We start from the raw sequence: 15065 nt of genomic DNA on the forward strand, positions 1-15065 counted from the left end.
AAAATTGAGTAAGCTTAGAGTGGAAGTCCAAACCTTCAGACAGAAGGAAGGTGAATCCCTCTATGAAGCTTGGGGAAGATACAAACAATTGATCAGAAAGTGTCCTTCTTACATGCTTTCTGAATGGAGCATCATAGGTATCTTCTATGATAGTCTTTCTGAACTGTCCAAGATGTCATTGGACAGCTTTGCTGGAGGATCTCTTCATCTGAAGAAGACGCCTGCAGAAGCTTAAGAACTCATTGAAATGGTTGCAAATAACCAATTCATGTACACTTCTGAAAGGAATCCTGTGAACAATAGGACGAATCAGAAGAAAGGAGTTCTTGAGATTGATATTCTGAATGCCATATTGGCTCAGAACAAAATATTGACTCAGCAAGTCAATATAATTTCTCAAAGTTTGTCTGGAATGCAAGCTGCACCAGGTAGTACTAAGGATGCTTCATCTGAAGAAGAAGCTTATGATCCTGAGAACCCTTCAATGGAAGAGGTGAATTACATGGGAGAACCCTATGGAAACACCTATAATCCTTGATGGAGAAATCATCCAAATCTCTCATGGAAGGATCAACAGAGACCTCAACAAAGTTTCAACAACAATAATGGTGGAAGAAACAGGTTTAGCAATGGCAAGCCTTTTCCATCATCTTCTCAGCAACAGACAGAGAATTCTAAGCAGAGCCACTCTGACTTAGCAAACATGTTCTCTGATCTAATCAAAACCACTCAAAGTTTCATGACTGAAACAAGGTCCTCCATTAGAAACTTGGAGGCACAAGTGGGCCAGCTGAGTAAGAAAGTTACTGAACTCCCTCCTAGTACTCTTCCAAGCAATACAGAAGAGAATCCAAAAGGAGAGTGCAAGGCCATCAACATGGCCGAACTTAGAGAGCAGAAAGAGGTAGTGAGTGCTACTGAGGAAGGCCTCAATTGACATCCACTAGCCTCCAATGAGGTCCCTAATGAGGAATCATGGGAATCTGAGACTCACACTGAGACCATAGAGATTCCATTGGATTTACTTCTGCCATTCATGAGCTCTGATGAGTATTCTTCCTCTGAAGAGGAAGAAGATGTCACTGAAGAGCAAGTTGCTAAGTACCTTGGAGCAATCATGAAGCTAAATGACAAGTTATTTGGTAATGAGACTTGGGAGGATGAACCCCCTTTGCTTACCAAAGAACTGGATGACTTGATTAGGCAGAGATTACCTCAAAAAAGACAGGACCCTGGGAAGTTCTCAATATCTTGTACAGTAGGCACCATGACCTTCAAGAAGGCTCTGTGTGACCTAGGGTCAAGCATAAACCTCATGCCTCTCTCTGTAATGGAGAAGCTAGGGATCTTTGAGGTACAAGCTGCAAGAATCTCACTAGAGATGGCAGAAAATTCAAGAAAACAAGCTTATGGACTTGTAGAGGATGTTCAGGTAAAGATTGAAGACCATTACATCCCTACTGATTTCATAGTCCTAGAGACTGGAAAGTGCATGGATGAATCCATCATCCTTGGCAGACCCTTCCTAGCCACAGCAAAGGCTGTGATTGATATTGACAGAGGAGAATTGATCATTCAAGTGGATGAAGAATCCCTTGTGTTTAAGGCTCAAGGTATAGGTTGATGATCATGGGAAGTCACAAAATCAATTGAAAAAAAGCAAAAACAGAATGAAAAACAGAAAGAAAAACAGCACACTCTGGAGGAAGACTTGCTGGCGTTTAAACGCCAGTGAAGACAGCAAATGGGCGTTTAACACCCAGTCTGGTACCATTCTGGGCGTTTAACGCCAGAAAGAGGCACCAGACTGGCGTTTAACGCCAGGAATGGGCAAGAAGCTGGTGTTAAACGCTAGAAATGGGCACCAGCCCGGCGTTTAACACCAGGATTGGCAGAAAAGGCATTTTTGCACGCCACTTGGTGCAGGGATGACCTATCCTTGACACCTCAGGATCTGTGGACCCCACAGGATCCCCACCTACCCCACCACTCTCTCTCTTCTTCACCCATTCACCAATCACCTCAACACCTCTTCCCCAAAAACCCCTCACCTATCAAATCCCACCATTCTCTTCACCACTCACATCCATCCTTCATAAAATCCCACCTACCTCACCATCCAAATTCAAACCACTTTCCCTCCCAAACACTACTTCTCCCCCTTGGCCGAACCACAAAGCCCCCTCCATCTCCTCTTTTTCTTCTTCTTCTACTCTCTTCTTTCTTCTTTTGCTCGAGGACGAGCAAACATTTTAAGTTTGGTGTGGCAAAAGCATTGCTTTTTGTTTTTCCATAACCATTTATGGCATCTAAGGTAGGAGAAACCTCTAGAAAGAGGATAACCATTTATGGCATCTAAGGCCGGAGAAACCTCTAGAAAGAGGAAAGGGAAGGCAAAAGCTTTCACCTCCGAGTCATGAGAGATGGATAGATTCATCTCAAGGGTGCATCAAGACCACTTCTACGAAGTTGTGGCCATGAAGAAGGTGATCTCCGAGGTCCCTTTTCAAACTCAAAAAAAGGTCAACTTTAATCAAAGGTTGGACCAAGTCCTCATGGATATCTGTGTGGAAGGAGCTCAATGCAAACAAGAGATCCCACTCATGGGCATGAGAAAATTCCTCATCATGAAATCCCTGAGATGCCTCAAGGGATGCACTTTCCTCCACAAAACTATTGGGAGCAAATCAACACCTCCCTAGGAGAATTGAGTTCCAACATGGGACAACTAAGGGTGGAGCACCAAGAACATTCCATCCTCCTCCATGAAATTAGAGAAGATCAAAGAATCATGAGAGAGGAGCAACAAAGGCAAAGAAGAGACATTGAGGAGCTCAAGCACTACATAAGATCTTCAAGAGGAAGAACAAGCCGCCATCACTAAGGTAGACCCGTTCTTTAATCTCCTTGTTCTTTATTTTTCTGTTTTTCGAATTTTCATGCTTATGTTTATCTATGTTTGTGTCTTATGTTCATTAGTGTCTTAGTGTCTATGCCTTAAAGTTATGAATGTCCTATGAATCCATCACCTTTCTTAAATGAAAAATTTTCTTAATTGGAAAAGAGAAAAATTGCATGAATTTTGAATTTTATAACAGATTAATTATTTTGATGTGGTGGCAATACTTTGACTTCTGAATGTATGCTTGAACAATGCATATGTCTTTTGAATTTGTTGTTCATGAATGTTGGCTCTTGAAAGAATGATGAAAAAAGGAGACATGTTACTGAGGATATGAAAAATCATAAAAATGATTCTTGAAGCAAGAAAAAGCAGTGAATACAAAAAAAAGAGAGAGAGAGATTATGTGCAAAAAAAAAAAAGAGCCAAAAGGCAAGGGTAAAAATAAAGTCGTGATCCAAGGCAAAAAGAGTGTGCTTAAGAACCCTGGACACCTCTAATTGGGGACTCTAGCAAAGCTGAGTCACAATCTGAAAAGGTTCACCCAGTTATGTGTCTGTGGCATGTATGTATCCGGTGGTAATACTGGAAGACAGAGTGCTTTGGGCCACGGCCAAGACTCATAAAGTAGCTGTATTCAAGAATCATCATACTTAACTAGCAGAATCAATAACACTATCTGGATTCTGAGTTCCTATAGAAGCCAATCATTCTGAATTTCAAAGGATAGAGTGAGATGCCAAAACTGTTCAGAGGCAAAAAGCTAAAAGCCCCGCTCATCTAATTAATACTGATCTTCATAGATGTTTTTGGAATTCATTGCATATTCTCTTCTTTTTATCTTATTTGATTTTCAGTTGCTTGGGGACAAGCAACAATTTAAGTTTGGTGTTGTGATGAGTGGATAATTTATACGCTTTTTGGCATTGTTTTTAGTATGTTTTAGTTAGTTTTTATTATATTTTTATTAGTTTTTAGTTAAAATTCACTTTTCTGGACTTTACTATGAGTTTGTGTGTTTTTCTATGATTTCACGTATTTTCTGGCTGAAATTGAGGGACCTGAGCAAAAATCTGATTCAGAGGCTGAAAAGGACTGCAGATGCTGTTGGATTCTGACCTCCCTGCACTCGAAGTAGATTTTTTGGAGCTACAGATACCCAATTGGCGTGCTCTCAATTGCGTTGGAAATTAGACATCCTGGTCTTTCCAGCAATATATAATAGTTCATACTTTGCCCGAGATTTGATGGCCCAAACCGGTATTCCAAATCAGCTCAAGACTGCCCGGCGTTAAACGCCAGAATTGGCACAAGAATGGGAGTTAAATGCCCAAACTGGCACAAAAGCTGGCGTTTAACTCCAAGAAAAGTCTCTACACATGAAAGCTTCAATGCTCAGCCCAAGCACACACCAAGTGGGCCCGAAAGTGGATTTATACGTCATTTACTCATTTCTGTAAACCCTAGGCTACTAGTTCTCTATAAATAGGACCTTTTACTATTGTATTTTCATCTTGGTTCTTCTGGTTCCCTCTCTGGGGCCGAAGCCAATGATCACTATTATCACTTATGTATTTTCAACGGTGGAATTTCTACACACCATAGATTAAGGTGTGGAGCTCTGCTGTACCTCGAGTATTAATGCAATTACTATTGTTCTTCTATTCAATTCAGCTTATTCTTGTTCTAAGATATTCATTTGCACCCAAGAACATGATGAATGTGATGATTATGTGACGCTCATCATCATTCTCACTTATGAACGCGTGCCTGATAACCGCTTCCGTTCTACATGCAAACAAGGCTTGAGTGGATATCTCTTGGATTTCTTAATCGGAATCTTCGTGGTATAAACTAAAATTGATGGCGGCATTCAAGAGAATCGGGAAGCCCAACATACAGCTTGCCATGGAAAGGAGTAAGAAGGATTGGATGAAGACAGTAGGAAAGCAGAGAGACGGAAGGGACAAAGCATCTCCATACGCTTATCTGAAATTCTCACCAATGAATTACATAAGTATCTCTATCTTTATTTTATGCTTTATTCATAAATCATCTATAACCATTTGAATATGCCTGACTGAGATTTACAAGATGACCATAGCTTGCTTCATACCAACAATCTCCGTGGGATCGACCCTTACTCGCATAAGGTTTATTACTTGGACGACCCAGTGCACTTGTTGGTTAGTTGTGCAAAGTTGTGATAAAGAGTTGAGATTGCAATTGAGCGTACCATGTTGATGGCGCCATTGATGATCACAATTTCGTGCACCACGCGTCACTGCCATTTCCTCCAAAACTTCATTTTCGCGCGTTCCTTCCACTTTTGCAAGTTTCCTTCCTGTTCTCTAAACCATTCCTGCCTTATAAAGCCTGAAAATACTCAACACACGGATCACGGCATCGAATAATAATAAAGGATAATTAAAATTAATAATTTTATGGTCTAGGAAACATATTTTCACATATATTAAGGAATAAGGAAGGAATTATAAAACCATGCAATTTATATGAATAATTGAGCAAAGACTTGATAGAAACCACTCAATTGAGCATGATATAAATCATAAAATAGTGGTTTATCACAGGCCATGAGCTCACGCGTCGGTTGTCTACCCGCAACCCGATGCTACTCGGGGAGAACCCCGAATATGGTTCCTTTACCGTGTCAGTCAGGCACAATTATCATCATGGGCAAACCCATGTTAGTCAGGATATCTTGGCATCACGGTAAGAACAGGCTATCAATTAGGTGAACCTTCCCGCATTAGCAACCTTAGACTATCAGTTAGGCAGACACTTTTGCATTAGCAACCATAGGCTATCAATTAGGCGGACATTCCCGCATTAGCAACCTTAGGCTATCAGTTAGGCGGGCACCTTCGCATTAGCACTTTGGCACAAAGGTTCTTTTAACATACACTTTTCAAGCATCTATCGTATTCATTCTTTCTCATTTCTTTCCTCTTAAGTATCTATTTTCTTCATTATTTCTCATTTTTTTTCTTTTTATTATTCTTCCACATCACCAATTACATATCCATACCCCCGCATCACCTACATTATTAAATGTCCCTCCGCATCACCGCTTAATTACACATACCTCCGCATCACCAAATAATCCACTCATCTATCATACCCTTAAATCAGTTTCTAGGTAATCAAACTTCATAATGCTTAATAAAAATCCATTTTTCTTAGTAAACCGAACTCGATTATAACTTAAAACAAAAAATTTTTTTCAATAATCGCCATATGATTCCAATTCTAATAAAATCATTCATAAACTCTCAAAATTACTACTTCTAGTTAAAAATCAATTTCCATTCACTTTTATAATAAAAAAACTCAATCATAAACACAATCAATCATTCACAGCTAAAAATCCAAACTCAATAACATTATAATTTCTAACATATTTGTAATTATTTACTATATTTTGGGCATTCTTAAATTAAAAACTGTTAATTTTAAAATAAAATCCCCTACTTCCGTATAAAATCAAAATCAACGAAAACTCCGGAGAAACTTTTTGACCGTGCTGCTGAAGAAGAAATCGTCTGAAATCGTCCATGCCTCCTAGAATTCTAGTTGGCCGAACTCAAGGAGTAGAGAGGCTACGTCACTGTCAATTTCTACTTATCAAAAATAATGTTAACATGTAGAAGAGGAGGATACAAATACTTTTATCGGATTAGATTTTTTATTGGAGTTACAAATTGTAAAAAATCGAAGTCGAAAGGTTAAAGAATTTTTACGATTCTCTCATGAAGCTTCGGTCTCTCTCTTTTCTTTTTTTTTCCAGAGGCTTAGGGAATAAAATGAAAATTTAGGCAAAGAAGGTAATTGGTGGTGATTAAGGCTTCGTGAGGTATCAAAGTCATATTTTACATACCTACATTAAAGCCACGATATAATGGCCTTCGGCCAACTCTTTTTCTTCTTCTTTTAATCTTTCATAATAATAACAATTATAAAAATTAATTTAAATTTTTGCCTATTAAAATAGTTTTTAATAAATAATTCAGACTACTAGAGTAAGTCATAATTAAATTAAATTTCAATAATTATAAAATTTTATTTAATTCTTTATGTTAAAAATAATTTTCTTAAAAACTACATCTTAATATAATATAATAACTTGTAAATAGTCAATTATTTAATTTTTAAAAATTCAGGATCTTACATTCTACTCCACTTATAAAAATTTTCGTCCTCGAAAATTGATATAAGATGAAAGAAGTTTAAACTAGCTTTACTTTTAAACACATTAGAAAAAAATTATTTTAATATATATAAGACGTAACATATAAGGAAGAAGCTTTAAGGTCTCCCCACACACACACACACAGGCTCGATGCAGAAAGGTTACAAGGCAGGCTGGTATTAGAACGACGGGTATATCGTTTGCACACTGAACTCATACCAACTTTAGAGCTTCAACTACATAAGCTTCAACACGACGTAACTTCACTAATCCCAACCATACCATATCAAACAGATTCTCCGCGAATTCTCTACCTCATCAAACACTCTGCAACTCACTAATAGGCACAAGTCTAACATCGACAAAACTCCTTCGCAAGAATCAAGCTCCTCAACATCCTGTGACATCGCACATTTCCAAACTCCACCTTTCGCATCTGCACAACGTATCCTAAGGAACTAACATATTGCTTGCTATATTTAATGATCACATGTGTCACCAAAATAAGTCTCAAGTCACTCAAAAGGATACAAGACCTCGGAGAAAGGACAAGCAACAAGGACAATGTTCACAAAGATTTTTACGTTTCTCTTTGATGCATCAACAAGTCCAAAGTTACGTCAAAGAATACATGAGCCAAGAAAAGGAGTTTAAACAGCACAAGGCAGATATCCAAGGAATTGTATGTTACTCTAAAATAAGCTTGAGTTACCTAAAAGGATATCAAACTTAGGAAGAGAAGAACAAAATTTATGGACGGGGTTCATAGGAATTCAAGAGAATGTTTAAGAACACTATCAGGCAGGGAATAATTCAGAATGTAAGGTTCAAAACAAGAACTTCAAAAGAACCAATTTCAGTCAGAATGAGATATACATAAGATGCAAGACATGAAGCAAAAGAACCAAACCGCATCTTAAAAAAAGCAGATATCTCAGGGAATTCAAGTAAACGTATGCAGTTAAGATCAAATGAAAATAGCATCTGAACAAGGAACAAGATTAGGGAATAATTAGTTCACTTTCCAAAAAGAAATCCCAAATAAAACTTCAAGAGAAACCATGAAAGAACAAGATACGTGACCGAGCAACCCCGAGATGCAACTTCTAACGTTTCCAAAACCCGTAATTTGCCTCACCTATTAACTCTATTTCGTCTATGACAATTCATTAGTGTTTTCGTATACACAAATCATCAGTATTAAGTTGGCCAGACCTAATACCATAAGAGATGCAACGGTCGATTAACAGCATTAATCAATAGACAATCATACATTTAAAACTCAAACTCTTGTCATTAGGACAAGTCTTACTGCATGACAGACACTCAAAGTATGCAGTGAAGCATAGTCAGTCCATTACCAAGGCTCTAATAGGAATGAACTGCTTTGATGCAGTGGTATTGACATAACCCTAACATATTAACATCTCAACATTCTCGATCAACCATGGAAGTAGAACGGTAACAATGAGGGTTTTGGAACAAGGACAACTTACTAAAACTTGAAAAGAACAGAGGAATGGAGCAGCAGCAGTGGTTCTGGGCGGCTTCAGTGCTGGCTCCCAGTGGTTGAGGTAGGGGATTTATTTTAAAATTAATCGTTTTAATTTATGAATGCCACTAAAGTTTAGCGAATAACTGCAAATAATTAATAAATGTTATGTGTGACTAATTGTCATGATCGTACCAAAAGCAAGACATTACTGACCTGTTTTCCTTTTTTACTATTTAATATTGAGCCTTTAGATCGATACCGCGTTTCAATTTTAAGAAAATGCCGGAAAACTTTTGTTTCTATTAATGAAAATCATATATCAAAGATCTCCAAGAAACACTAGTCACATAGTTATTAATAATAATAAATATCATACAAAATAATTCAAATAAAATTCAGTTACAACTCCTATCCCTCTGTATAAAATAAAGTCTTAAATAACAAGGGCAAGGGAATTCTATAAAAGCAACTCAACACATAAACTTAACTTAAATAAAACTCCTAATTGCCCGCGGCTTCAAACTGAGTCTCCGAACCTGTGTCACTGAAAGGGTGGAGGATTTTGGGGTGAGAACAAACCACTAGTTCTCAGTTGAGAATAGAAATGCCGTAAAAGTAATGAAATAAAATGCAAATAACTAACTTTACTCAATAAAACCATTTTGTTAAACCTTTGGAAATACTTTTTATTTTTACCTTATTACATTCTTTAAATTTCTGAACTTAAACTAATCTCAATCACAACCTCAGTTTCCAATCACAGAGAAACAACAGCACAAGAAACAGATCAATAAATTAAACAAACAAATTGCAATAAGACAAACAAGTCAAGTAGCACAATCACAGAGAAAATATAAGCAAAACAAGATCAAATGCAAATGCGCAATCAATATGATGCATGTCTCTCCTAAGCAGGCCATGAGCTCATGCGTCAGTTGTCTACCCGCAACCCGATGTTACTCGGAGCGAACCCCGAATATGGTTTTTTTATTGTATCAATTAGACACCTTGGCATCACGGTTACCCGTGTCAATTAGGCCTCATCATAAGAATGTGTATCACAATAAGAAACAGTGCTATCAATTAGGCGAACATTCCCGTATTAGCAATCTCAGGCTATCCGTTAGGCGGGCACTTTCGCATTAGCAGTTTAGTACAAAGGCCCAATTAAACATACAATATGCTATCAGTTAGGCGGATATTCCCGCATTAGCAATCTTAGGCTATCAGTTAGGCGGGCACTTCTGCATTAGCACTTGGCACAAAGGCCCATTCAATATAATTCTCAACTTTTATTTCATTCCTTGTTCCTCATTTTTCTTTCTTCACTATATCTCTCAATATCATTGTCTTTAACTTTAACCTTTTTTAGGGGCAACTTACATTCCTTTTTATTTCCTAAGTTTGTGTAATCTAAAATCATGTTGGTAAGGTAACTCTAGAGATCTTAATCTTTAATTTAAATTAGGTTTTATTAAATTTGGATTAGAATTGAATTTTATACAAGTTTTAAAATTCTGTTGTTGCATTTACAAAAATTCGAAAAATAGACAGCAGCCATGCTTTTTTATAAATTTCATAATAATTTCAATTCTAATCCGTTGCTTCTAAATTTTAGTGAGATTACAGTCAACATCCCTAAGTTTCATAATCCACAAGTTTCAGGTTCATATCACTTCATTTGATTAATTAATTATCAATTGAAAGTGGAGCCCTATTTTCATAAACCAGTTTAGAGTTTCCAGTAAATAACCGACCTTCCGAGTGACTTATCTAAGTCTACAAAATAGATATGAACATAAAACTTGAACTCACTTAAAATAGACTGATAGATATTTAAAATTCTTTTGAAATCAACTCAAAATTCTATTTAAATTAAAAGTTATAGCGTCTGGAAGTTGGTACTGCAGAACCAGAGAACCAGAAAAATCTGCAACAACCGCTAAACTTCAAAAAATCATATCTTTCAAACCACTTGACCAAATTCCCTGAAATTTTTATGGAATATTCAAGACATAATAAAATTTTACAGAAAAATAGTTTCATCTAAAAATTAGGTTTGGACTGCTCCCAAAAAGTCATTCGTTCTGCTGTCAATTATGCAGTTTTCTGCAGAAATTCTGTACAAAGTATTTCCAACAACCTCACATACCAATTCCTATATTCAAGCCTAGGATTCATCTAAAACCACATTGCTAACTTTTTTTTACTAACCAAAGTTGCCCAAGAACTCTTAATTTAATATATCACAATTTCGTAGCATAGGTGCAACGTAACCATATTATCACAGTATTCATTCTTTAACATCTCATCTATAACAACATATCTCAAGTTCTGATTCATCAAATCAATTTTCAGCAGCCATAGCAATATTCCATACACAAAATCAATACAACAAGTACTAGCAACAATTATAACTTCAAAATACACAACATCGTCAATAATTACTACCTTAAATCATTAAACCAATCACCAACAATCTCAATTTCATCAATTCTCAACAATTAGTCACACATAACATTTATAAATTATTTGTAGTTATTCGCTAAACTTTAGTGGCATTAATAAATTAAAACGATTATGTAAGATCCGGAATTTTTAAAAATCAAGGATCTTACAAAGAATGCTTAGCAGATGCTGCCCTCAATCTGAGCTTTGTTCTTCACAGTACGCTTGAATGAATGATGGCCAAAAGTGGATTTGAAATTTCACAAAATAGAGTTTTATTGCAAGTATAGTTCCAAACTAACAATTGGCTCTCAATCAAAGTTTAATTCAAAGATATGTCACAATCAATGCAAAATAACCAGGAGTTTGAAGTCACGGGTCGTTCTCTCTAGGAATTGCAATAAAGTGCTCGATTATTGGCTATGAGGAAGTGGGGGTTTGATGGCAAGAGGCAACTAATGTAAATAACAAGGAATGAAAGAGATAAACAATAACTAAATATCAAAAGGAATCAAACTCAAGGTAATTAATCAAAAGAAAGGAAAATTCAAATGCTAGAAACCTCTTGGCAAGGAGTGAGAGTTAAGGTTACATATCCTAGCCATTGACCACAAACATACGATGATTATGAAGAGTTAATCCTACTTAGTCAACCTTAACATCGAGAATAAGTCAAACAGGCATAATTGATCTCAATCCATAAGTCCTAGCCAACTCACTAATTAACTTAGTGAAAGACTAGCGTTAATGGAAACCAAATCAACTAACTACCCTAATATATCAATCAAGAATGGACATCAATGATTCAAGGTCACCTAAGTCCTCAATTCCAAACCAACAGTGCAAAAAATACTACACTTAAACTAAGCCAAGTATTTTATCAAACACTTGGTGTGCATAAAAATAAAAGTATATTAAATTGCAAGAATAATAAAATCTAAAGCTAACAAATGCAAGAAAATAATAGTAACAACTCAATTAAATAACAATAAACAAAGAAACATTAAATTGTATTAATAGAAATTCAAATTAACAAGAGTTCATCAATAATAAAATAACCAAATAAAAGAAAATAACAAATGAAACTAAAAGAAGCAAGATGCTAGAAAAGAAATAGTAAAGAAACTAAATCAAGACAAGAATTAAAACGTAAATTTAAGATGAAATTAACTAAATCTAACATAATTCTAGAGAAAAGAGAGAGCTTCTCTTTCTAGAATAACCTAAAGCATATTACTAAAGCTAAACCTAATTGCTCTCCCCTTGTTTTCTCTTTAATTCTGCTTGAAATAGCATCAGAAATAAGTTGGATTGGGTTTTGAAGGCCGAAAATTCGCCCCAGCATATTGCATTAAATGAGCTCACGTGCTGCTTGTCACGCATATGTGTCGATTGACGAATTTCCTAGTCACGCATACGCGTCGCATGGCAGATTTCCAAACTTCATTTCTTCGTGAATTCTCCACTTTTACATGCTTTTTCTTCATTCCTTCAATCCAATATTTGCCTTCAAGACCTAAAATCACTCAACAAACATATCAAGGCATTAAATGAAATTAAAGTGAATAAAATTTAGCACATTAAAGGCCTAAAAAATATGTTTTCATTCTTAAGCAAAAAATCGAAAGAATTCACAAAACTATGCTATTTTATTGAATAAATATAGGAAATGTTGATAAAATTCATCCAATTAAAGCAAATAAATACCATAAAATATGGATTTATCAATGAACCAATCATCCTCTCAAATGGGTATATCCATCTAAATTGGACTGTGTAACGACCCAACTTCCAACACGTCATGATCGTAGTAAAAGTAAGACGTTAATGACCTAATTCTTTTATTATCTATTTAAATATTGAGCCTTTACACATTAATCTGTCTACAGTTTTACCAAAAGTTAAAACTTTTTCATCTTACGAGAACAGATAACACATTCACATACTTAATATTAAAAATACAATATAGTATTACATACAAAACCAATTACAAAACCTATCCCTCTGAATAAAACTTCAACTAACAAGGCGAGAGAAAAATAAATTCTAACAACAAATCAACTCGCAAAAATATTCTTCTATGCTTTTGGAGCTTCACAAAAAGCCTTTGTACCTATAGTTGAAAGGAGGTGGAAATAAGGGGTAAGAATTAGGGAGTTCTTAGTAGGGTCGGGGTTAGAAGTTAAGTTTATTTTGTTCTTAATTATAGTTAGCCAACAGCAACAAACGCCGGATTACAAATAACTTTTAACAAACCAAAGATATAGGAAGAAATAAATCAAAAAGCACACATGCACAGTCATAACAAACTACAGAATACAGAAAAATTACAAGTCAAGAAGCTCACTCTCACACAATCACCGAAAAATATGCACAAACAAGTATGATGCATGTCTGTCCTATACAGGCCATGAGCTCATGTGTCGGTTGTCTAGCCACTCCCGATATTACCCAGGCACAAGTCCCAGATATAGCTTTTCAGATGCATATAGTGTACATATAAGTCTTACGTCCAAGCCGCATAAAATGTGACTTTTAAACATGTTGTAATATTCTTACATCAAGAAAACAGTTCACAATAAGTGGGCATCTCCACTCCACTATACATTTGGCACTAACCTCCAAACAAGGTTGCATCCACTCTCATGTAGCAGACAGTCTTTTAAAGTCTTTTTATCTTTACCCTCTGCTCTCCTGTGGCAAAGATCCATTTAGTTATTACATTCTTTTCTTTTCTGTTCTCTGTTCTTCTATGGCAGATGTTCATTAGATTCTTTTAGTCTTTACTCTCTACTCTCCTGTGGCAGAGATCTGCTCTCATATGACAGATATTCTTTTAATTAAATACATTCTTTTCTTTTCTATTTCCTGCTCTCCTAGGCAGAGATTCTTAAGATTCTTTTAGTCTTTGATCTCTACTCTACTATCCCAGAGATCCCTTTAATCTTGTTCTTTTCTTTTCTTTTTTTTTCTTCCTTCTTTTCTATCTTATCATTCTCTTTTACTTTCTTACATTTTCACAATATAAATTATCTTCGCACTCTTCCCTCGTCTTTTCCTAAGTGTCTTATGAAGAGGATCCAAAGATTCTAAGATTAGCTTTATCTTTCTAAAATTTTTGAAAATTTATTTTGACCTCTAAACTTTTCAAAAATTACACCTTAATCACTTAACTTCTAAAAACTCCATTTTAACTTCCAAACTTTTTTTAATTAACTTTCAGTCACAAAACTCTTTCTTAATTATATTTTGGCTACGAAATAATCAAAACATGAGAATTTTGTATTTTTCAAAGAACCAAATCAAACTCATCAAAAGTTCATCAAAATTACTTGATTTTTAACTATTTTTTCAATTTTTTAGGTAACCGATTTTTATCCAATTTTTCTCAAACTAAAGAGTAACATTTCAGCCATCATAAACACATTATTTTCATCATAAATCCAGCCCAAATTCATCATTAAACCTTGTTATTAATTTTGATTTCTAGCAAATCTTGGAATTGAAAAATATATCAACTTTCAACATAATAACACTCAAATTCAAACACAAATCTACAATCTAACAAAAACATAACATTAATACATTTATTTAACATAAAAATTACTAAACTTTACCTCTGTACAAGAATTATAACAACCAAAGCTTCAGAAAAGACTTCTGAACAAGAAATTGAAGAAGAAAACGTTAAAATCGGCTAATGCACTTTCGGAGCTCCCTCATCTGAACCTTGTGTGGTGGAAAAACATCTCCACCATTGATTTCCTTCGTGGAAAGTGATACCATCGTAAAGAGAAAGAAAATACGAATATTTTAATTGTATTATATGTTTTATTGAAGTTACAGATCTCAAGAAATTAAGATTGGAAGTTCATAGCATCCATGGAATCATGGTCTTTTCTCTCTCTCGGATTCTCTTTCTTTTTCCTTCAAAAATGGATCATGCGGCTGAAGGATGATGACTAATTAGTGATGGTAACGAGGTGTCAAGGCATTAAATGAAGGGGATT

Source organism: Arachis duranensis, chromosome 1 (assembly GCF_000817695.3).
Source record: "Arachis duranensis cultivar V14167 chromosome 1, aradu.V14167.gnm2.J7QH, whole genome shotgun sequence".
NCBI lineage: Eukaryota > Viridiplantae > Streptophyta > Magnoliopsida > Fabales > Fabaceae > Arachis > Arachis duranensis.